Here is a 23,909-nt window from a genome sequence, read left to right on the forward strand (position 1 = left end):
CTGACAGACGCTTTGGGTGGGAGGTGTGAGATTTATCAGGAAAAAGGAAGAGGAAAGCAAGAACCTTGAAAGCTTACAACCTGGCTGTGCAGCTGCAGTGAAAGAGGTGAACTGAAGATCAAAGGGAATGCACTGCTGCTCTCCAACACCTCGCCTAGACCAGGGATTAGACCCGATATTAGTTATCAGGCAGTATAAAAAGCACAAACATGCCCTTTGCTCCTTGGAAGATTCGGAAGCCAGAAGGATGCCAGATTAGCTTTAGGAAAGCACATTTGCATGCGTTGGTTTCTTCAGCCCGGCACTGTTCCTCAGAACCCGCTGCTGCTCCGGGTGGAGACAGAGCAGGGCTGCAGACTATTGCTGCTGCAGGAGTGTAATTGCAACTGAGGCTTGCTGCTTCTGCTGATATCTGAGACCTGCAGCAAGCACCCACAGTGCAAACTGGAGTGTTTTGGGGCAGGGATGCAAAACCAATCAGCTTGCCTTTTATGTCCATAGGTGGTTTTTGGCTTCTGGGGTCACAATGGGAAGGTGGCAGCAGTGAAGACCCATGTCAGCCTCTGCAACAACTGTGCTTCAGCACAGGCTCCCTCTAAAAGCCGTATACTGCAGAACAGATGGTACATCTGTTTCTATTTCCAGTATGATCTCACTAATCACTTTTTAAGAATCTAGCATTCAGAGCTAATCAACGTGAGCTGAATTGCAGTAAATGTTCCTACAACAATGGAAAACCCTTTGCAACTGCCTTTCCCTAGGTTATCCCCTTGGGAAGCAGAGTTTATCCTCTGCCTGAATTTGGCCAGAAGCCCCATGATCCCTGCAAAGCCAGGGCCTCTCCCTGAAGAGCTTCTGCCTCATCTAGGTACTCGTCTGTTTGACAAAGTAGAGCTGACTTTCCAGTTCAGTAGTCAAACCAACAGCTAAACACTCACTTTATGGATCAACCCCAACTCCTCACAGGGGTGGAGGGGAGAATCCCCAAGGAGACCTCGCCATCAGCCACAAGGCTTATGAAGAAAAGCCATCGTCCTCTGTAATCCACGATGTACGGCATAAGCTCAAAGTTCAAAACCCTCCTGTTTGTCAAACAGAAAAAGGTTTTTAAAGAAGACTCCTGGAAGCAGTATCATGCTCAGTATGCCAGGCAGCCCAGAGGCACATCAGATAGCTGAGATCCCCAGGTGACTCGAGGGTCCTTGCCCCTGATATCCCCACTGTGATGGATGTGGCTGGGCTGTCCTCTGGAGATGGACAAGCGCAGGAGCACTGCTCTGGGCATAGCTACTCCCAGGATGGCTTTCAAGGGCCCATGGGCAAGCTCTGCCTCCCTGCCACATGGTGCTCCTCCAGCATGGCCCCACTGGCCTGTCCATTTATCCACCATCTCTCCTCAATGCTTATATGCCTCAGCCCCGGGCATGCAGCACCCTGACCTTGTTACACTGCGGAAACCCAACACCGGTGAGTTATGGCATTGCTGTCATTATTTCAGGTATCAGGACCTAAGAAAAAGAAAGAAAGAAAGAAAGAAACAAAAAAAACCCAGACCCTAAAAAAATCTGCTTCTTTCTTAGGTCCACAAGCACAACCCACAGGACCAAGCAAGACCTGAGATGTGTCAGAGAAATCCTTGCTCTGGTTGAAATGTTCTCAATTCCTTTCCAAACATGACTTGTCATTGATGTTTATGTTTCTATGCCCTTGCTTTCAAGACACAGCTCTTTATGATTCCATTAGGTTACTACATTCACTGTCTGCCTGATTTTAAACACCTTCTCAGGGACAGGTACCAACGCAGCAATGTTAACTTTTATTTTCAGGATGCGGCAATGGGTCTCCATAGGTGCGTTGCCTGAGAACTGCCACATGTCCTGAGAACGCATTTCTTGGTCCCATTTTTTTGCTGCCTCCATCACCGTGTGCATCAGCATCCGTCGCTGGGGTCACACAAAGCACAGCGGAGCTGTTACAAGCCTTAAAATGGCAACCTCAGCATTTGTAGAGTAAGCACCGACTGCAGGGGGTGGTAGGCATGCATTTGCAGCTGTGTTCCTTTTAAAGCTGATTTATTTTAACGAGAATTTCACGGCGTGCAGCTGGCAGCAGCTGATAGACACGGCAGTTTCCAGGCTCTGCTTCGGAGAGGTCTGAGGTACTCACGGCCTTCTTTGTCCTCATCTTTCCAATAAGACCAGGAATCCGGAATCTCAGAGTCCTGGGAAAGTCTGGAATAAGGAAGACTTACCCTTGGTGGTGGGACCTGACAGGAGGTACCCATGCATGCTGAGGGAGCTGGCAATGTTAGTGATGAAGTATAGACTAGATATGTAAACAGTGAGGTGGGTGGAAAACTGGCAGAACTGCCAGGCTCAAAGGATTGTGACCAACTGCATGAAGTCCTGGTGGAGGCCAGGCACTGACGGAGTGCTACAGAGTCAGAACGGGGTCTAGTACATTTAACACCACTAATTTCCTGGATGGTGGGACAGAGCATGCCCTCAGTAAGTTTGCAAAGGATACAAAACAGGGAGGGGCAGTTTGCAGAGAAGGACCTGGGGCTCCTGGTGGACATCAAGTTGACCATAAGCCAGCAATATACACTTGTGTAGAAGACCAGAGGCTTCCTGGACTGCATTAGGAAGAGCATCAGCAGCAGATGAAGGGAGGTGATTCCTCCCATCTACTCAGCACTGGTGAAAAACATCTGGGGTGCTGTGTCCAGATTTGGGCTCCCCAAAACAAGAGGGTCTTTGATATACTGAAGGGAGTTCCCTCAAAGGTCACGATTAAGGGATTGAGGCAGCTGACACGAGGAGAGGCCGAGAGTGCTGGAATTACTGACCCTGGAGAAGGCTCAGGATCTTATCACAGTGTCTAAATCAACGTGTTTAACTACTTGATATTGAGATACAGAAAAGGAGACTCTTCTAGGTGGTGCCCAGCTCAGGACAAGAGACAATGGACACCAACTGAAATACTCTTTTACTATGAAGGTGGTTGAGCACTGGAAGAAGTTCCCCACAGAGGTTGTGGAGCTCCCATCCTTGGAGGCACTCAGACCTGACTGGATGTGATCCTACACATTCTGCTCTGGGTGTCTTTGCTTGAGCATGGGGCTTGGGTTAGATGCTTTCCAGAGATGCCTTCCAACTTCAGCCATTTTGTGACATCTGTTTAATTCTCTAGCATACAGCACATTTACTTTAAAGTATTTCTACATTCTTACCTCACTACAAGAAATTTGGCTTTAAAGCCCAATACTGCACTGAATCTTTGTCAAACCTGTGGGGCCAGAGTTCCAAAAGCACTCTAACAATCTAACAAACTAAGGTACAAAATGCACCACGTGACTCAGATGTTCCTACTGCAACAACCACGCAATCAAAAGCTTCTCAAACATAACCATTTGTTGTCAGGACAGCGTGGAGCCAAGATGGTGTGATTCAGGTTTTAGAATAGACTTTATAAAATGTCAGGAGTTACCCAGTGCCACCCGGCATTGGCAGCTAGAAAAAGAAAGGTTAAATATGGTTACAAATGGGTGTAGCCCAGTGGAACAGGAAAACAACAAAAAAATCCCAGTTCTTCCTTCCTGTATCAGGGGTCAGTGATGCCACAGAAGATGTGCAGCACTGAGGTCTGGGAGGCAGCTGCTCCTCAGCAGAGCTGTGCCTTAGCTGCCTTGTTAAAAAAAAATCTTTCCCCTTTTGCATTCACTTTTCAAAGCACGTAATCAGTTTGAGAGAGATGTAGATGGCCCCTTTTGTCGCGAGGCTTGTGCCTCTAACATCGATTATTCTGGTTAGATGTTCAGGAATTTAGATTAGAAAAAAATATGTAGGAGGTGTCTCCTTCCTGAGATAAGTATAGTTAAAACATCACCTTTTCTCCTCCTTTATCTCAGATGCTGCGTATGAGCTGCCTTTTCCTTGAAGCCTTTTGAATTTCACAGGATCTCAAGCATATCAGACAAGGAAACACTCTCCCAGTCATGGTCTTTTGATGACTGAATAACTGTACTTAGGTTTTGTCCTTTGGAAGACTTCATGAAACTCAGTCAGCACCATGGTCTCATTTAACAGAGAAAGAAACTGAGGCACAGGCCTCGATCTCCCCAGCACAGCAGAGAGCTGAGCCCTGACTGGGGGGGATGGAGAGGAGCTGGAGCTCACAGCCCAAGTGAGAAATTGGAGAAGGGGAACACGAGGCACTGAGATGCCTCAAACCCACCAGTGTTTGGGTGGCGAGGGGATTCCAGGGTCATGATTTCATCTGTGGTGCCCATGGCATAGAAACCCTCCTTCAGTCACTTCTAGTACTTCGGACTCATTTCCTCTGCCCTGAAGCACTCTAATTTCCCAAACAAAAGAAGACAACAGCAATTTGAGAAATTCTCTGCCAATTCTTTATTTTACCCCCTAGAAGACAAAAGGCCCAGGAGAGAGAGCCATGGGAGTACAACTCAGATTAACACATCACAAACAGCAAAACGAACGGTGGTTGCCCTCCAAAACACATCTTCATAATGTGATCACTGTGTGCCTAGAGGGGCCTGTTCTCACATTTTTCTTTCCCCCTCCACCCATACACCTCTGCAGCAGATCCCTGCTGTCTGCTGCCAACAGGCCCTCTTTCTACCTTACCTTCTCCTGAGCTCCTGGAGATGGGCCAGGTGGTGTGGCTGCAGCTCACGTGCTGAGAACTCCTGTTCTGGGGCCAACATGCTTTTTCTTTTCTTGACAGCCCTTCAAGTTTCTTGAGAACCTGGGAACTGAGTGGCCCTGAGTGCCTGTAGGAAGACCCCAGGGTCATTAATAACATCTGCATGCTTCACTGGGGCCATGCACGGCCTAGGTGCTCTCCACAGCTACAAGATGCTCAATCCTCCTCACACAGAGCTTGCAGCTTAAGGCCCAAGGCAGAAAATCACTAATTCCTGTGATGACTTCCCAACCTGGGCCTCAGGAATTCTTCAAAAAGAGAATTTTCCATAACAGGGGCCACGGGACAAAGCACAGAAAGAGCTGAGTGGAGAAAGGAGACCAGACAAACATGGCATTCATGGGAAAAAAAAACAACAGTGCGTATCCCCCTCATTGAGAAGGTTTATAATGTAAGTTTGCAGTGAGCCAGTCCTGCCCCAGGGGTTTTACAGTCTCAACAACAAGGATGAAATAAGAGGAGTGGGAAGGAGGTAAACCTGTGATTCTCTGCATTACGCAGCATAACTCTGCTTTGTTTACAGGTTGGAGACTTTTTAAATCCTATAAATAAACTGGAGATGTTAATGATGCCATTAATCTTCGCTGGCCAACGTCCCAGCTATTTTCAATGCTGAGGTTACCTTGCATCCCTCAGCAAACACCAGTCTCCAGGGGAGGGCTGGATGCTGTGTGCCCGGCCCCGGGCCACTGCTCTCAGCAGGACACTGCTGCGTCCCTGGCTATGCACCAGGACGTGTTCCCAGTGCTTGCCTTCCTGGCCCTGGGCCTGGAGGAAGCAAAGAAAATAGTCATCAGGGAATAAATGACAGGAGAGAAAGCATGATCTTCTTGCCTCCTGCTAGGAAATGCCCTGATGGAGACCCTTGCTTCTCTGGAGGTCTGGCAGCCTGCTCTCCTGCCTCTACCTTTCCAAGGGGATAAAAGTGGCTACATATTACTCTTCTTCCACTCTTGCACAAAGTCGGTCTGAAATAGCTCAATTTATAGGGACTGCAACACATCCTTGCCTTGTCAGGTATGGTGGGACACAGGAAAAACTCCATCGTTCTTTAACAGCATGGAGCTGCACCAGAAGGAGGGTCAGCCTCGGTTTTAGGAAAAGGTTCTTTACCGGAGGGTGGTGGGCATGGAAGAGGCTCTTCAGGGTGGTGGGCATGGCCTCAGCTGCTGGATTTGAGGAGTGTTTGGACAACAGTTGCAGACATAGGATTTCAATTTTGTGTGTTCCTATGTGAAGCCAGGAGTTAAGCTGATGGTCCTTGTAGGCCTCTTTCAATTCAGGATATTCTGTGATTCTATGATTCTTCTCCTCACTGAGGTGTTAATATGGGATCTGTTGAGGACAGTAACCCCAGGACCACGTCTGCCAGGGAAGGTGCTCATGATGCACCAGGGGCTGGTTTGGCTGCAGATGCTGGTCTGGCAGCAGTTGCCATGCTCCCTGGATTCACCTCACCACTGTAGTATGCTTTTGCTTATTATTTCTGCTACAATATGTCAGAAATATGAGTTCCTAGAAGAGTAAACAAGGATTTCTCTCCTTTTAGAAACAAGGTTCACACTTACTGGAAATAAGTCCCTTTGAAAACCAAGCCTACAGGGTTTTCCTTTGAACTCCCTGCTTGGATACCCAAGATGGTCAGACACAGCCACATGTGGCTAGAGAAACAAATGTTCCTGTACCACCAGATAATGAAGCTGGCCAACATTCTATTTTCTGTAACCTGCCAAGAAGTTGCAACACCCTCTCAGCAGTAGCACAGAGGAGTCATTCACGCCCTGGTCCCAAGCAATGTTTGGCTATGGAAGTTATGAGAATTTTCTCTCCTGAAGCACTCAGCATTGTGATGCAGTTTCCTTACCTTCTCAGAAAGCACACACAGTTTTCTCTGTGCTGTTTACTTTGTGCTGTTTACTGTTATTTCCCAATTTCTTAATACCTATTGTTGTCTGGATGCCACTTCCTATAAAGTATTCACAAAGGACTATTAAGAGAAGTTTGGATGTTTTTCTTTACCTTACTAATGACATTTCTGGGCCTGTGTCAGCAGTTTCTCTGTGGAGATCCAACCCTCCTGACCTGACTTGAAACTCACAAGTAAAGCATCCTGCTCTCCCTCAGGAACTGCAATGAAATTCATTTAATTTATTTGGGTTTTACTGCGCTTCCTTGATGATACACAATGGACAATATGAAAGCACTGTTAATGCCACAGCTTCCAAGCTATCTAACCTCTTTTGGGGATCCTAAAGGCAGGGAAAACCACATATAAAGGACAACGGCATTTCATCAGAGAGGTTTGCTCTCCATATAGAAGATGGCTGCATTTAGAGAGTTATCCACCTACATCCTACTGGGATAAACTGGAGCAACACCAACCTCAAAAAGGGAGTGGGGAAAAAAGCCCCTCAAAATCCCATTTTTTCTCCTCATATTATTCTGTGCCTGGTGAAACAGTGCGTCTGGTGAGAAACCAGCTGGCATCAGACACACAGAGGTCCTCCAGACAGACTCGACTGAACATTCACCTTGACGAAGTAATCAACTTGTCAAGCACAGGAAGTCTTCGCAGCCAGACCGATGATGGAGGGTAACCAATACTCCATCTGCAGCAGCAAGCAGTCATGGATTTGAAATATTACAAGGCAGGAAACCTGAAATGTTGGAGAAGAAAGAGTATGTAGACAAGGGGATAGATTAGCAACATGTATGGGCCAGAAAAATGAAAAAAAAAAAGCCAGAAATGTTTCATATTGGCCCCAAATGAATAGCAGCCCCAAATGAAGTGGTTAAGGCTTGTTGCATATGGTGAAAACACAGGCTAAGCCAAGCAAACAATCTCAGGCTAGTGGCACAGAAGAAATAATCTCTCTAGAGCAAGAAAAGGCATCTGTTTCTTCATCCCAGTTATGAAAACACCCATGTCCAATGTGAGCAGTGCTGAGTGCTCTGTGGGCAGGTGACACCATCTCCCAGCTCCTGAGGGGGACAGGCAGCCACTGCCCTAGTATGTGATGCCTGCAGGCAGCCTGGCTGAGCTCCAGCACAGGGGTATGATGCTCCTGCTCCTGCAGATCCCGCTGCTGCAAAGCAGGGCCTCTGGCAGTGGTGGTGTCAGGACAGTTCCCCACGCTCTCCCAAAGCAGCACCTTGACACTTGATTGCATAAAAAAGGCTCTTAATGGCAAAGCCAGCTAAAATATTTCCTGCCTGCTGACCTATCATTACTGCTTAGAAAAAACACCAAATAAATATAAATCCTAAGTGGGGGAGTTCTCTGCTTAGCATACAGATAACGCGCTGCGATCCAGAGGTAGGAAGGTGCAGCTACAGCAGGGACAGGAGGTGCTGCCAAAGATTATCCCAAACAGTGGCCATTTCTTTCCACATTTCCAAAAGGAGGAAGAGAAGGGCAACAGTGCCTCAGGGGGACAACCACTGGAGCTGAGCCCCACACCATGCGACCCACTGCCTGCATCTACTGCCTGGAATGCCAATGGCTGAGGATCCACACCCCATCTGGACAAGACACCTGGGAGACCGAGATGTATGTACAGTGGACATAGAAATGTGAAACTCACTTGTTAGTGTTGATAATTAACTATTTGCCTAGGAGAATGTGCTGGAACTGTTTCTTTGGAAGGCTGCTTCCAAGGCAGCAGGAGCCCATGGCTGCACTGTGTAGGTCACACCAGATGCACAGATGCAGAAGCTCCTTCTTTGCTCCTAAGTGGGTGATGAACAGACAATGGGATTCAAGAAAACTGGAAATCACCACTGCTACACAAACCCAGCATTTCAGTGTACCCTGATGGAACAGAGCCTTCTATGTGCAAGTCTGAACAGAGACTGTAGCTACTTTGGGTTTCTCACCCGTCCTGGAGGAGATAAGCCAGTCATGAGATTCATTCTCTAGTCAGGTCTCTGTAGTAGTACGATTGTTTCCTCTGTAACCACTCAATGGGAACCAGTGCTTTCTCTTCTGTATTCAGCTTTTCGTTTCTTCGCTGAATGCAAAAACTTTGACATTCACCTTAAGGATGTTTCTTTTCAGTTGCTTCGTGTTTCCTTTTGTCAAGCTCTTCTAGCAATATTAACTGCAACTAATGAATTGACTCACAGCTGAACCTTGCCAGTCTTTTAAACCCAGCGCCGCTTTAGATCTTGATTGCTGGTTTAATTTTTAACCCTCCTAGAACTGTTGCGTTCAAGCTATCCCACTGCATACCACAGTCTGGAGTTGGTTCCTGGTTACATGGCGTGGCAGCTGTGGGCAGTACACATCAGTCAGGCATGCTGGGGGACTCTGCTTCTTCTGCATGTTATCCACAGGAAATAGTTCACAGCAGAAGTTCATCAGAATCCTGGAAAAGAAATAGTTTAGGCTTCTGAAAAATGATGCAAATGATGAGCACACATTTCACTAGCATTGTACACAAGCAATATTAGGTAAATGCATGTTTTTCCAGATCCTCTTGTCTGTTTCTCATATTTGAGCACATCCTTGGAAATGAACAGGAGTCCAGAGTTTTAGGTTAGCATCCTTGTTTGATCCTGTACCAAGTTGGACAGATTTGCAGATGCTGCCCTCTCAAGTCCCATGACTACTTACAGGGGCTGCAGGTGTCCACCTGCTGTGAAAGCCAGGGCATTTGTACTTTGGCAACTCACAGGTGGTTCAGGCATGCAATTTTCATCAGTTTGACTTTCAGTTCTAAAATTCTGGCCTAGAGGTAAGCAGAAAACTGGAATTTGTTGCCCAGAGTCCGGAAACACGTTGGCCATTTGGGTGCCGGAGTTCAGACTGAAATGAAGGCTCCTCACTTGTCAGAAGGCTTCAAACAAAACAGGAAGTTATTAATATCAGAGGCTGAGCTGACTGGAGAACCAAACAATATGAAGCAGAACGTGTCTCCCCATTTTCCTGTTTATCTCTTGCTATTTTAGAACACAGGGGAGATGAAGAGTCACAGTTTCTCCATTACAGTGTGGTGCTACAAGGCAGTGAATTCGAGGTCACAGACTGTCCGTCATCACAGCACAGATACAGCATCTCTCTCCCACAGCCTCTAAAGCTTTTGCCATGCTTTGAAACAAATATGCAACCAATTTTGAAATGATGGAGTGGAACACAACAAAATGATGCAGTGCAGCAGCATGCAGGAGTTCAGAGAAAGTGAGCAGTAGTGAAACTACAGGGGAGGGTGACAGCCTGGCTGGATATAATTAGCTTAGAAAAACACTGGAACTAACAAACTTTCTCCCGAGAAAGAGCCATTAGATTTTTAATTAACACGGGTCATTAGGATTACAGTTCCTCGCTACGGATGAATGATGGTTTATCAAAGAGGACAAAATCGCTCGCACTGAGAGGAAAGAAAAGATACCGTACGTATTGGGTGACCACTTATGGGACAGAAATGAGCAAAACTTGCAGGCCTTGCAGCCAAGTCTCACACACCAGCACTGCAGGTGACACTTCCTCGTGCAACTTGGCTTCTCTTAAGCACATTGGTGGTAGATAGGTGCCAACTCCCTCAGAAAGTTTTCCACTCTCGGGGGGAGATTGGGTGTGAAGCTTCATTCACTTGGTCTCTTCCCTCTTGCAGCATTTTTCCCTTATTCAGAGGTTGGGGGCTTCTGCTTCCCCCCCTCCTCCCCTACCTTTTGCTAAGCCACTCACAGCTGTCTGAGGCAAATTCCTAGAACCAGACTACCACCAGAGAGCCTTCCTCCTCTCTGACTTACACCAGAGCACTACTTGTGGAGAAAACCTTTACATGTTAGAAACAACTTCTTCTCAGAAAGAGTGATGAGGCAGTGGCACAGCTGCCCGTGGCGGTGGTGGACTCACCATCCCTGGAGGTGTACAAGAACCGTGTGAACGTGGCACAGGACATGGTCAGTGAGCATGGTGGGGATGGGTCGGCACTTGGACGTGATGATCTTGAAGGTCTTCTCCAACTACAATGATCTACGCTTCTGTCATTCTACAAGAGAAAAAAAAAAAAAGAGGAATTTGCTCTTCTATCCTTGATAAGGCCTCAGCTGCAAATAAAAAAAAATAAGGCAGTCTTAAAAATAAGTGCTCTGAAGGATTCTCTTTGCTGTCCAAAGCATACAGTCAAAAGATACCTCAGAGCGGATCCACTCAGGACCTTATATGGCTTTCCCCCAGTGCCATATCTGAATGCCTCCCAGCCTCTTAGGTGTTGACCTTGTGTGCCCTAGGGTACAGAAGTGCTTTTCTTAGAGAATAAGGGACAAAGACCGAGAGCCTACCAAGGCATTCACTGGCAAAGCAGAAACCTGGCTGCAGCTTGCCTAACACCTGAACGTCCTGACACACCCTCTTCTCCCAAAAATGTGGGAAAAGAAGAAACAAAAGCAAAGCCATAAACCAGTGGTTAAAGTCATTTGCGAGCCCTCACTGCAACCTCCCAGGCAGCGATCACTGCAGATCCTGGCTGGTTTTGCTGATATCACACTACCTTTCCCCTCTCGGGGTTTCTGCTGCATCCCAGCACAAGTTGGGAGCTGCCTGGGGCAGAACCTTCCCCATTCATTTGCATGTGACACCCAGTATAATAGGGTCTGAGAATCACGTTATTTCATGCCACTCGTGTCTGCCTTGTGAAAGCCGTGAACGGCTGACACAAGTGAAATACGAACGAGAGAGTGCCATCTGTGCACACCAGGCAGCTTTCACCTTCTCTACTCGCTTTGGGATTTCTGACTTTCAGGGAGATTATTTAGGGTGCAGACGATAGCTCCTGGGGGTGATGAGGATCTGGCCAGTGAGTCAAACTGAACCTGGAAGCCCTGCCTGTGGCAGAGGAATTTATAGGAATGAGACCCGGCAGATGAATTGTTTATGAAAACTCTGACATCCCAGCTGCTGCTGTGAAGGATTTACGCAGAAGAGATGTGTGTATTCCTGCTCCACTACTGCCTATTCCTATGTATTTCCTTTCTCCCTGCCTGTCAAGGCTTTGCTCGGAATATATTGATGTACACTGTTCCTGAAGAGTCTTGGGAAAGAATCTAGCGGGTAAAGATGTGCTTCAAAGCAGCTCTTCAAACATCTGTTAGTACTTACTGCACAAATATTTAGCGCACTGCAGGACAGAGCTGCCTGTAGCTTCAAGGCAAACACAAATGCTAAGAGGTATTAAATGCTCTTCAGTATAAACAAGGTAGCCTGGAATGGCTTACCGGTTAGGTGGTAATGGGAGGGGAAAGCTACATCATGTACTTAAAGCCCAGTCCTTTTCCCAGTTTATTCCCATCTGGCATTATTCCCACTCTCCTGCCAGGTGAATGAAGAGATCACGTGGCTGGCTGGAATCCCTGCATCACCTCCGGGAAGGATCTGCAGTTCTGGTGCACGGCGGGGACAGAAACACAGCACCGGTGCTGTAAGGACATGGCACCAACACTCATCTCGATGGGCACAAAGCACCATGAACAACATCTCAGTATCTCTAATTCACAGTCTTCTGCACGGTCTAACCCCACCTCCTTGGAGATTTCAACTAAAACACAATTTGGAGCAGCTCTGCCCTGGATGTATGTTATCTCCTGCCAACTGCTGCAGGGACAGTCATCTGTGCCAGCAGAGCAGTAATAAACAGCTGGGCTGGTCGCCTTCAGTCACCTCGGCATGATTTGCTGGAGCTCATTTGTCAGAGCCCTAAATCACAGCACAAATGCTGGAAAACAGCCTAAAATGGATACACACGGATCTCAAAACCTGCAGATTCTCTGAAAGCATGCAGTGTAGGCCAAAAAGCAGTGCCTCCCCGAGGACAGCTGATGTTGGTTCACTGATTCAAATAGCATCAACAGTCACATTGACACCGGTGTCTCTGGAGGTACAGAAACATCCCTGCCAATGACAAGGTAGTCACTGCACAGGTAGAAGTTTCTAATGCAGATCCGATTCAGTCCTGCCTTTCTGGAGCTGAAGAGGCCTTTTCTATCATGCTGAGTTAATGCAGCTGAGCCAACAGGAATTAAAGCTATGCCCTTTTCTGCCTGTTGAGACACAGTGAAAGAAAGCAGCCACCTTAAATCAAAGGGTCCAGATTCAGGGAGGTGCTCGAGCTAGAAATCAGAAGGCAGTTTACAGATACTTTGATAACTTGAGCTTTTATCATTCCACAGGCCCCGGAGATCAGTTGGTGAGAGCTGAGTGAGTTTCCTCATATGGTATTTGAAGGCAAAGTCAATCCACATTTGCTTCCCAACAGGCAAGCCCAGACAGCTACAGTGAGTTATAAAAAGGGGAGATTAAACACAAGTTTTGCAGTGCTACTCTCTGAAGAGATACAATCGGTTCTACCGTTTGTGCTTAGGAGTTAGGAGTCTAAATCAGATGCAGGCAGCTTTGAAGCACCAGTTTTCTCAAGAATATCCCTTGCTTTGTCCTATCTTGAAAACTGAATTGTTTAGCTATTAAAAGAGATTAATGTAATCTCTATGTCTATGAAATTGGATTTTGAAACTGCTTGCTCACTGTACTACCGTGAGCGCTGTGAATAAAGCCTCTGCTCCTGCTCGTGTTGCTACAAACTGTGGGTCACACCTTGTACGGGCCAAGAGCGTGTTGGCATCACACAAGGGCAAAGTGACAATATGAGAGGCCACAGAGCCAGGCTGGAGTCTGGGGGATCAGAATGGACATTAGGAAGGCATCTCTCAGAGAGAGGAACTCCCCACCCCCGGGACTTTGAAGATTTGGCCTGACAGTGCCAAGGCTGACCTGACCTGGAGCCGTGATGCTGTGCTTAGAGGAGCCTCAACAAGCTTGGGACCTTCAGAGGTCCCATCCCACCAACACTGCTGTGACTGGTGCTTTTCCTAGTTTAAAGGAGCTGAATGCTGTTGAGCTCTGTGGATCTGTATCCTTGTAAGCTACCTAAGGAGCTGAAATCCCTGTAACACCATTTAGAAGACACCTCAGAAAAATGGTTTCTGGTTTGGAAACCATTTTGCTTCGGCATTCAGCCTTGGTTTACTACAGAAAGCTCTGGAAAAAAAAAATCCCCCAACTTTGCTGGCAGTACCAGATCTCAGGGCATTTCCACATCTTGCATGAGGCCATGGTGGCCACAGCTGGGCTCTGGGAAGACAAACATAGATAAACAGCAAAGTGGTACCAGCGGGATGAAGAATAGCACTGAGTCAAAGCAATAGGCTTCTGACATACATGCATCGCTACACTGCCCAGTGGCATAAACATTCTCCATCATCTTCTCCTCTCTCGGAAGGAACGTGCTATAAGAAGTGGGGATGATCACCTATCCCATTCAGGGCTGCCTGCGAGATACACCATGGGATCCCCAGAATAGCATCTCTGGGCTGTATTCTAAGGAGGACATTGAGACACAGGTAAGAGGCACGAGGAAGATTCTGCTGGTCCTACAGCAGCCTGGGGAAACTGGGGAGCTCATAAAAGCTGCCTTTGAAACCCGAGAAACCAAAGGTGAGGTTGAGTCTAATGAATGAGGGGTAGCAAGGCAAGGCAAAGCAGCCCTACTGAATGCTGCATTCTTTGCCTCCCGTTCTTCCACTAGTTTTTTTTTTTGTTGTTGTTGTTGTTTTTTTTTCTTGGCACACTCTTTTACCTAAGGAGGGTAATTTAAAATGGGTATCATTATCCACGCATAGGGGGGAAAAAATCAAGCAAGGTTTTCCTCTGCTGGTTTAATGAGCTGATGGCTGCCAAGAAACTAACAGTAAAGGTTAAGAAATCTGAGCCCCTCCTGCACGTTACTTCCCTTCCCGCTGCCAGAAGCAGCATGTTGTGCTCTCCTCCAACAACCTGGGAAACACGGCTCGTAGTCCTGTGAACATGATCTTGCCACAAGTGTTGACAGTCCAGCGGCTTCACTCAGAGGTGAATGGTAGAAGAGATATCCCAGGGCGGGAGGCAATTGCAGCAGCGTCAGGGATTTCTGCTTGTCGGCAGCTCGCTTATACCGTGCCTCATTGCAACAGCTTCTGTTCACTTGAGGTTCCTGGCTGTAATGACTTTATTACCACTTCCACCACAGACTGCCCATGCATACCACTCCATAGGCACTTCAGCTTTCTGCTGACAGAGGGACAGTGATGCATCCTCTGTCTGTCTGAAGCAATTGCACTTTTCAGCTCTTGGGTATCCTTAGCCAGGGATCAGCAACTCCACACTCCAAGCTTTGTTATGTTTGCTAGCCCCGTGCATCCTCTGGATGGTCCCTGCCAAGCTCCCTCCCTTGCGAGAAGGGAACCTACTTGCAAAGTAAACTCATTGTGGCAGCACTGACTTCTGACAATACATCCCTGCGCAGCGCTACAGCCCTACAGTGCTGTCCCTCATGGGTAGAGAGAAAAAATGAAGACACACGGCTTTTAAATGGCTGTTCTTTCCTTTGTGCAGCAGCTGGAAATCTACGTTTTTTCCTGACTTTCCCTTGAAGTATCCTTGGCTTGAGAAGCACCCTGGCAGGAACAAGTTTGTTGTTAATGACCAATTACTCCAGGATGGTGGAGGAGTGGTGCTTTTTGGTACATGGAGAAGGGCAGAAGAAGTCAAATGAGCAGGTGCTTGTCTTGATGCAGCTGGTAGACTGCAGAAATGGCTACACGACTGATGGGAGTGCTAGTACAATATGGAGGGCCCTACACTCCGAAGCACCACAGGCGCAGTCAGAGCCACCACCAGCAATAAACTATCCAACACCGATGGAAGGGACAAAAAATGGTCAATGTTGCCACTATTTTCAGGAAGAAAAAAAGATTGCATTTTCCTTTTCTTTTGGACTTAATTTTAGAAACTGTTTATACACAACTTGTTTTGTCTGGTTGGATGCATCTTGGGTTACTTTTGTCTGTCCAGTTTTAAGTACTTGACCACTAATTGCTGTTTCCTTGATGAAGAGCTTTGCTTTTAGTTTCTGAATTTCATACTGAATTGAGAGCGCTCGTATGCTGTCCCAATACTGCTCTCAGTATGCCTCCAGGGCTCTGAGATGCCCCCAAGGCCAGACTCAAGCCTCAAAGCGAATAACATGGCACAGTTGTGCTGCCTTAGGGCCTCCCAAGGGCACCCCAGAAGCCTGGATGCCTGTGTTAGTCATCACCCCAAACTCGGCCCATACAGATAGCAGCCCCACAGCCTCTGCTCCCTGTCCCAGGAGAGCTCTCTGTAGCAGCAGTACTGTGGTAGCTGTCTGTGATGGTCCTACTAACACAGAATGAAGGGAAAAAAGGGATGGCAGAATCAGCATCACGGAGGAAGATGCAGAGCAGCCACAGCACCTACATGCCCTGCATTTTCAGCTGGCAAGGTGACTGAGGGCTGATGGGAGCTGCTACATGTACTAGGCTGTATGCATGCTTTAAGAACCCATTGCTGGGAACTGAGAAGATTTTATATGTATGTGCAGCTTTACACTGTCTTACTGGTATCTGAACATCTGCTGCTACTTAAAAGGCAACCCAGTCCTGACCTACCTACAGAGAAGACCTTGGGTATTGTTTTTTTTAAAGCAGTGGATAGGTCAGAATGCAAATGCTATTAAGAAAAGCTCAAGTGAGCATTTAATGTTACATTTGGCTCTACCTGCTTCTGGTGCCACTCTCCTGCCCATATCCACCTCTTATTTCTTATAGTCAAAACTCCTTGGAGCACGCATGTTTCATTCAGTGTCCGGTGCAGCAGTCTTAGTTGTGAGTATTGACTTCTCGGCAGTAACAATAATAATAGCATTTAATTAACCGAGTTATTAGAATCCCTTTGACAAGATACCTGGTTATATTACTAATAAAAGCCATCTGTAATTCTACTGAACTATTAGTTAACGCTGCTCTCTCTTTCGCCAGTGTGGCATAACTAGAATATAACAGTAGATTTTTATTGATAAGGTTTCTATCGAGAGAAGTTAAATGGTATTTGCCATCACCAAATGACATTAAATACATTAACTGAAAGCCTACCAGACACCAACCAACAACATAAAATATGGAAATGTTCTTCCCCCCAGCTCAGTAGGGCTGCCACTTAGCTATTTCTGACATTTAATTAACGTAAACGTCATTATTCCTAACACAGACCATCTTGCAGTGAATACATTTTCAAATGCTCAGAGCAAAGCAGAAAGGAGTACAGGAATCCTGAGGAGTTACAAATCATTCCCATATTAGGTACTATTTCCATAAAGAGCTGGGTTCCCAGTTTATCCATTATCATTATGCCTATTTATTGCATATTAAGTATGAGGGATGCGTGTCTAGACTAAAACCCTGTTTTTATAGGTGTTACATGAGAAAGCCATGAGGCAATCCCTGCTCGTATAGACTGCAATGTGGTATCACAGTGACTCTGTCAGTGGTGCTCAATGCCAGGGCGAGAGGCACAAACCAGCACACAGGAGGTTCCCTCTGAACACCGGGAGCACTTCTGTGCTGTGCAGTGACGGAGCACTGGCACAGGCTGCCCAGAGGCTGTGGAGTCTCCTCCTTGGAGATCTTCCAAAGCTGCTTGGACACGGCTCTGGGCACCCTGCTCTGGGTGTCCCTGCTGGAGCAGGGGTTGGACAAGATGACCTCCAGAGGTCCCTTCCCACCTCAACCATCCTGTGATTCTATGAATTTGTTTTCCAATCAGTGTCCAAGCATTGAGCTAAAAGGCCATGAAGGACTTCAAGACATATTTCCATTGCATCAGGTGAACTGCAAAGCCTGAGCTGCCCCTGGATCAGCATCTCCAGCTTGGTCAAGGCCTGGCTGAACAAGCTATGACCTTTCTGCTGCCATGTAATCTGGTGTTAACACAAATATACAGCCCAGCCTACTCTTGTTGGCACCTCTGCAGGCTGTGGTGCAGCAGCATGTGGTGACACTGGTTTGGGACTGTCAGCCTGGAAGCCGCTGCTGTGGGATACAGTGTGGGTACATGTGCAAGTCCTTATGCCACTCCATCTGCTGTAGGGTCTTAGTTGGCCCTTATTTCAACAAGGTGTTCCGAGGACCCATTTTAAAGGAGCTCACAGAGTGCAGATGGGAAAATGAAGAGGGAAAGGCAGGTGAGACAGCAAGCAGAGGTGAGATCAGACACTGGAATCTAAAGGCATAAGGCAGCATTAGTAACGAAGAGGCTTGTGTTTGCCAGTCCTGGTTACAAGAAACCTCACTGCAAACAGTGCATATAAAACATGGCATTGTGAGATCTTTGTATACAAATACAGTTAAGAGAAGAAGATGCTATATGGAAAACTTTGCCATATTTCTGAATATACACTCTTTGAAAAATAATGTTGACAGAGCCAGAACGGGCCTGATATATCCAACTCTCATGCGCACGTCCTCATTCTTATGGTTTAATAATCATAATGAACTATAGGGGGAAGGTAAATAGACTTCATTCCACACATCTGAGGATAATAATAATAAGGAAGAGATTTCAAACATTGGTAATGACTTGTAGAACTGCACATTGCTTAAAACATCGAACGCAAGCCAAGAAATACCCCTCGAGGCTGCAATCAAAAACTGTTTTTGGCTCTACACTGTGAACAGAAATTTTATTTGATCAACAGAGCTATTGCAACAGCCTTACTGTTTAGCCTCTAGAAGCTTGTCTCTGAAGCAGCAGCCATGCTGCATGGCAAAGCTTGGGGCTAGTGAAACTGCAGCCTCTGCTAAAAGCTTTGGGATGGTCATGACAGGGACTGAGGAACACCTCAGGTTCTTCTCCTTTTGCAAGTTCAGGAGCCTGTGTAACTTTTCATGAGGAAAGAGGAGAGATCTGAGGGTGGAAAAAACATTCCTCTTTTAGAGAACAGATGCTGCTTTGGGAGAATGAAATCGACTGGACTGGGTTTTGCAAAGTGGTTCAGAGTTCTGCCCTCAGTAGCTGTACAAATACAGAGGCAATCCCTGGTCCAGGGGCCTTGCAGGCTAAAAAGAAAACAGGTGCCTGTGTGCTCCCCCTCCCACTGCCAGAGGAGAAAAAACTTCCTGCCTGAGAACACTGGCAGGAAGAGAAGGAAAAACTTGAGAATATTTTTTAACACGTTCTCAGAAAACGACACACCTTCTCACAATATTTTGGATTTATTTACTTTTGTCAGTGTTGAAATGTGAAAGGTAGAAAACGCTTAAATTGAGAAGGCTGATGGCCTATTATTCATTTTCATATCTGCCATCAGAGACGTGTTTCCTGCTGGCATCTCTAAGGAAAAGGAAGTTTAGAGAAGACAGATAGTTGTTAAGCACAGAATCATTTTCAGCAGGGAACAAGAAGCTGTATTGATTCAAGAAAATGAAGGAGTGATACTGACTACCCCTCAGTACAACATACCTTACCTGGATAATTATTTAGTGACATACAGGCTGATGGCTTGGTGATCTGGCAAGCTGGACTTTCTCCAAACATGGGAATAAAATGTAAAATATTAGCAGGCTCCTGTTCAGCAAAAAGAAACCAGTGGTGCAGGAAAGCTGTGATCTGTCACAGACACGAGAGCTCAGATGTAAAACAGACCCTCAGGAGAGGATTTTCAGGCAAATATGCCGTAGGAGAGAGTCCAGAGCCCAAAGAGTCAACCGGGTCCTCACAGAGGCCATGAGCGTAGGATGGACCAAAACACAACAAAACTAGGCAACCTACAAATAGTTTGTGTGATACATACAGAGAAGGCACTCCAAGTCCTCCGTAAGCACAGAAATGAGAAGCCTGAAACGTGCTGGTTCTAAGAGTTGAAACTACCATTACAAGTCATGTGGCTTCTTAAAGTATCAGCTCTGATTTTCATCAATAGTTTGCATTCTTATTATATGAACCTGCTGGGCATTTGCTTTCTGCAGAGTTGCTTTGGATAGGCACAGGCACATTCCCAGCACTGGAGAGATAAAGATCACAATATCTGTATAACTGTTACACCCTTACTGTTGAAAAAACCAATAGACTGTCTGCATAGTGTGGTGGTGTGTGCATGTACAAGCGCCAAGCAAGCTAACAGAGAGAGAGCAGAGAGGCCACCCCAGGCTGCGAGGATCAACTGTATGAGCAGTTAAACCCTTTAAGAAGGACTGGCATCTACTCCCGTGAACAAAAAGTTCGTTTGTAATTAAAATCAAATCCCAGGAAGGGTGTGTGTTGCATCTCTTCGAAGCACATGTGGATTTGGAGCACAATGGGGAGATCAGCAGTGTTCACACTACCTTTTATCTTCTGCCCTAGTAACCCCCACAGGTGGTGATCGATGCCTGCCATGTTTCCTATGCTTCCTTGTCCACGTGCTGAGGACAAACAGTGCAGCACTGCTTCCATTCATGCTGCTGTGCAACCGTGAGGATGTGGCTGGGCTCCAGGATTGTAAATACCTTAGAGAGATCAGGTGCTGGCCTGGTCCCAGGCCAACTCTAATAGCATAGGATCACAAAGGGGTCTCAAAGACTTGTACCTTCTTGTGTAAAAAAGGGCACTCGATCAAGAAAGAGTTCTCCCATTTTTTCACTGGAACCACTGAGATCTGAGAAGCAGGCTGGTCATAGAAAGACACCACAAGTAGAATCACAGAATATCCCAAGGTGGAAGGGACCCATAAGGATCATTGAGTCCAGCTCCTGGCTCCAAGCAGGACCACCTAAAATCACATAGATTTGAGAGAGTTGTCCATACGCTTCTTGAGTTCTGGCAAGCTTGGTGCCATGACCACTGCCCTGGGGAAGCAGGACCACAGTTGTTTCTCGCCTTTGAGTATAAGGTTGCCTTGCTGCAACCTGCCTTCTTACAAAGCTCTGCATACCCCTTCCCCCCTGGGAGCTCCTGGCTGCCAACCGTGTTCAGACTCAGAGTGCTGGGTGGGAGGGAGGTGGTTCTGATGGGATGGCTCCCAATTACAACTAACATCTGCTTGTTGAGGAGAGCTGGGAACCAGCACTGCCAAACAGCCCCATCCAGTCCGTGCAACATGACTAAACAGATCTGCACAGGCAGATCTCTGCAGACTGAGCGGAAACCAAACACACACAGTGCACTGCAGGCTGGCAAGCACAGTCTTTTTTTTTTTTTTTTTCTTCCCCTAATGAAACTCATCCTTCCCTTTTTATTTACTTCCAGTGGGAGGAAAGACTGGAAAAAAACCTACTGTCTCATCACTGAGGTGTCGCACAGCATTCCACAGTGCAGCTATGAGGAATTCCGCCCGCTTTCCTAAAAATGAGTACAGCTGGTGCTTTGCAAGAGGATGGTGAGGAGGAGTCATCCTTGCAGGGGGAGGCAGAGATCCGCAGGGCAGCGTGGAGCAGGGAGAAGCTCTGCCTCTTGTGTGACTTGCCAGGGGAGAGAATTGCTCCGACAAGTTGCGCAGGCTCCTACAGCACCTATGGATCTGATTCTATAAAAGAACCAAGTTATCAACAACATAATCCCATCCCCAGATCACATGGCAACAAGGGCAATGCACAGTAGCAAGCGTTGATTTTTGTTTGTTTGTTTATTTTTGATACAAAATGGGAATGAGAAGTGAAACTTGGGTGGAGCTTTCTGCTATTTGCTATGAGGGAAAATAACGTCTTTGCAGCACCTCCTGCCTTTGCTCTTGTTGACCCCCTTGAGCACAGAGCTCTCTAGCTTTGCCAGGGCTGTCCAGGATGCTCTTTTTTCCCAGCACCTCACAGCCCAGGTAGCTATGGTTTGTCTCACCAGGTTTCCCCACCTGAGCTGGGTTAAAGCAGGAGTGCTGCTCACTGCCTGACACAGGTGTGAGTGGCAGCAGCAGTGCTCGGCACAGCTGACTGGCCACCAGCAGGAACAGGCTGGGCTGTGTTGTGCTGAGGGAAAAAAAAAATTCTCAGAGTGGGAGGCGTTGAGATTCCAGCCTGGGGAGGGGATGCTGGAAGGAAGTCAGAGTGGAGAAGGCCCTGAGTCACGCCAAGGCACTGCGCCTGCGCTGCGGCCTTCTCAGCCTCGCTGCAGCTGGGAGCAGTACCGGCCTCTTTCAGGCAGCGGTAGGAAAGGAATCCAGGTTGCCTCCTGCGTCCTTCAGCCCACGGTGATTTAGACCTCCCTGGAGAGCAAGGCCTCGCTGGCAGACCAGCTTCAAAACAGATCTTTAGCTGCCTGGTTGGATTTTACCACCACAGCTGGTTATTTTTTTTTCAGACACACCATGTACTTTCAAATCATCCCATCCTGAAGTGTCTCAAAGTGAAACAGCGTGTTTTAACTCACAGAAACCTTTTTGAGTTCTGCGCCGTTCCATCTCCAGCTCTCTTCGTGTTCTGCGGTGGCACAGACCCCAGCAAAGGAACCAGTTTGTTGCACTGACGGGTTCCAAAGGAAAACTCTGTAATTTCTTTTCCTGCTTCTCTCCTACGATATCTATACATCTGCAAGTCTTACACTGGGGACTCATTTTCTATAATCCCATTCACAGCAGCCACAGATTATTGCAATGAGAAAAAATAACAGCAGGTCAGCAAGCTGCCTGTCTGCCTGCCTCTCTCCTTGCAGGGATCACAGCAAACCAGCCTTCCCCTGGCAGAAAGCAACCAAAGCTTTGCTGTGTTACAGCAGCAGGGAAGGCCTCATGGAGACACAGGTTCTCCTGGCAAGGCTCAGCCTTACTGATGAATTGTGCATGCCCACTCAAAGCTGGAAGGGCTACTTGGGCCCAGGACCCTGCCTCCTCCTACCCCAAGCCACAGGACTCTGAGCTGCAGGACATGCTCAGCTCAGCTGTTTCCTTTTAACTACTCCAGTATGATTAAAGTAGCACAGACCCAAATGTGGCTACAGTGGTACTGCTATAAAAACACAGGAAAGAAAACTAGTTTAACAGAGTATAGCACCTTCATGCTAGCACTGAGCGTGCATGCTGCTACTTGAACCAGTACCAGCCTCCTTGGGAAAGTACAAATGATCTCTGTAACTGAAAGTCCTGTACGAGCACTGTGGGGAGGTGAGACCTGTGAGCTGTGGCAGGAAGAGTTTGCATCCTGCAAAGTATCTTTCTGGTTTACAGGAACCAGAGATGTAAAGGAGGATATTTGTCTTCCTTTAAAAAATAGCCTGCTCTGAAGAATGCCTTTTTCAACCACGAGAGGATACAAGATGGAAGGGATACAGGCCCTAATAACCCACCTGGAAATACTTTGTAGGGAAAAGCTGTTCAGCAAGTTTGGGGATTATGCCAAAGAATTATCAGACAAGCCTTGCTTGATTTGGGTTTGTGGGCAGCTTTTTACAGCCCAGCAGGATTTCCCAAAGCTGAGGTGCTTTTAAGCTGCCCTTGTATGTGCCTGGCCCTTATTGCAGCCCTGGCTGCTGGCCAAAGGGATTCTGTTTGTGAGAGAGTGAACAAGTGAGGATCATTACGACTTGGAAGACGCTCAGTTCTTGCTCACTAAGGACTCTGGAGATGCAGAATGGGACAGAAAATGAATCAAAATGTGGGAGCCAGTAGGATGATGGCACGATCCTGAAAATTTCAGCTATTCTGGACGTGGTTTGCAGACTATGGAGCAACCTGCATACAGAACTAAGCAAACTTTGGATGCAGGAGGATAAAAGGCTTCCGGAAAGATCTGTATGTATCTCCAGCTCTCAGGCAGTCACACATCAGCAGATCTTTACCCTGACACGGAGTGGGTTCCAGTAGCTGCTTAACAGCTGCGGCTCCGCTCCTAATCCTTCATGGTCGCAAGTTACCATATGGGCTGGGGAGCAGGAGCAGTGTTAAAGCACCAGAGTTTTCAGAGGTCAGAGGTCTACAGCAGAACCTCTGCTGCTCTCTCTTCCAGAGGAAGGAAAGCAGTGCAATAAAAAGGTAAAGAAAGGAAAGAACTATTGTAGTTTTTCAGGTTTGAAAGGATGACTACAAAAACCATCCAACCTCCTGCAGACCAAGACAATTGAACTCTGACATCCATGACGCTCCCTGGCAGCATTTCCAAATGAAAAATTATGGATTTTTGAGCAATCTTGGTTTTGGGGTGGGGGGAAGAAAGGAAGAAAGAAAATTAAGTTCCATGGAAAGCTGCCATTCTTCATTGAATCAAAAATAGAACTTCTTGGAAGTTTACCAAGCAGGCATTTTTGTGTGGAAAACACTAACTCTTCAGATTGGGCACTGTCCCAAGGAAAAATACACACTAGTTTTGGACAGGGATAGAGTTAGGAGTCT

General features: G+C 47.0%; 1 long non-coding RNA gene across 7 annotated transcripts in view; it reads right to left on the reverse strand.

The window, feature by feature from the left end:
* Positions 1-4,388: 4,388 nt before the first annotated feature.
* LOC107052100 overlaps positions 4,389-23,909 on the reverse strand; it is a 52,788-nt gene continuing 33,267 nt past the window's right edge. For 4 of the 7 annotated variants that reach the window (XR_006933212.1, XR_001464263.3, XR_001464268.4 and 1 more), the window contains one exon: positions 4,389-10,721. This is a non-coding gene — a long non-coding RNA (uncharacterized LOC107052100). The remainder of the gene's footprint in view (positions 10,722-23,909) is intronic. The other 3 variants (XR_001464267.3, XR_005861431.2, XR_001464282.3) reach the window with 3 other exon arrangements.

Source organism: Gallus gallus, chromosome 1 (genome assembly GCF_016699485.2).
Source record: "Gallus gallus isolate bGalGal1 chromosome 1, bGalGal1.mat.broiler.GRCg7b, whole genome shotgun sequence".
NCBI lineage: Eukaryota > Metazoa > Chordata > Aves > Galliformes > Phasianidae > Gallus > Gallus gallus.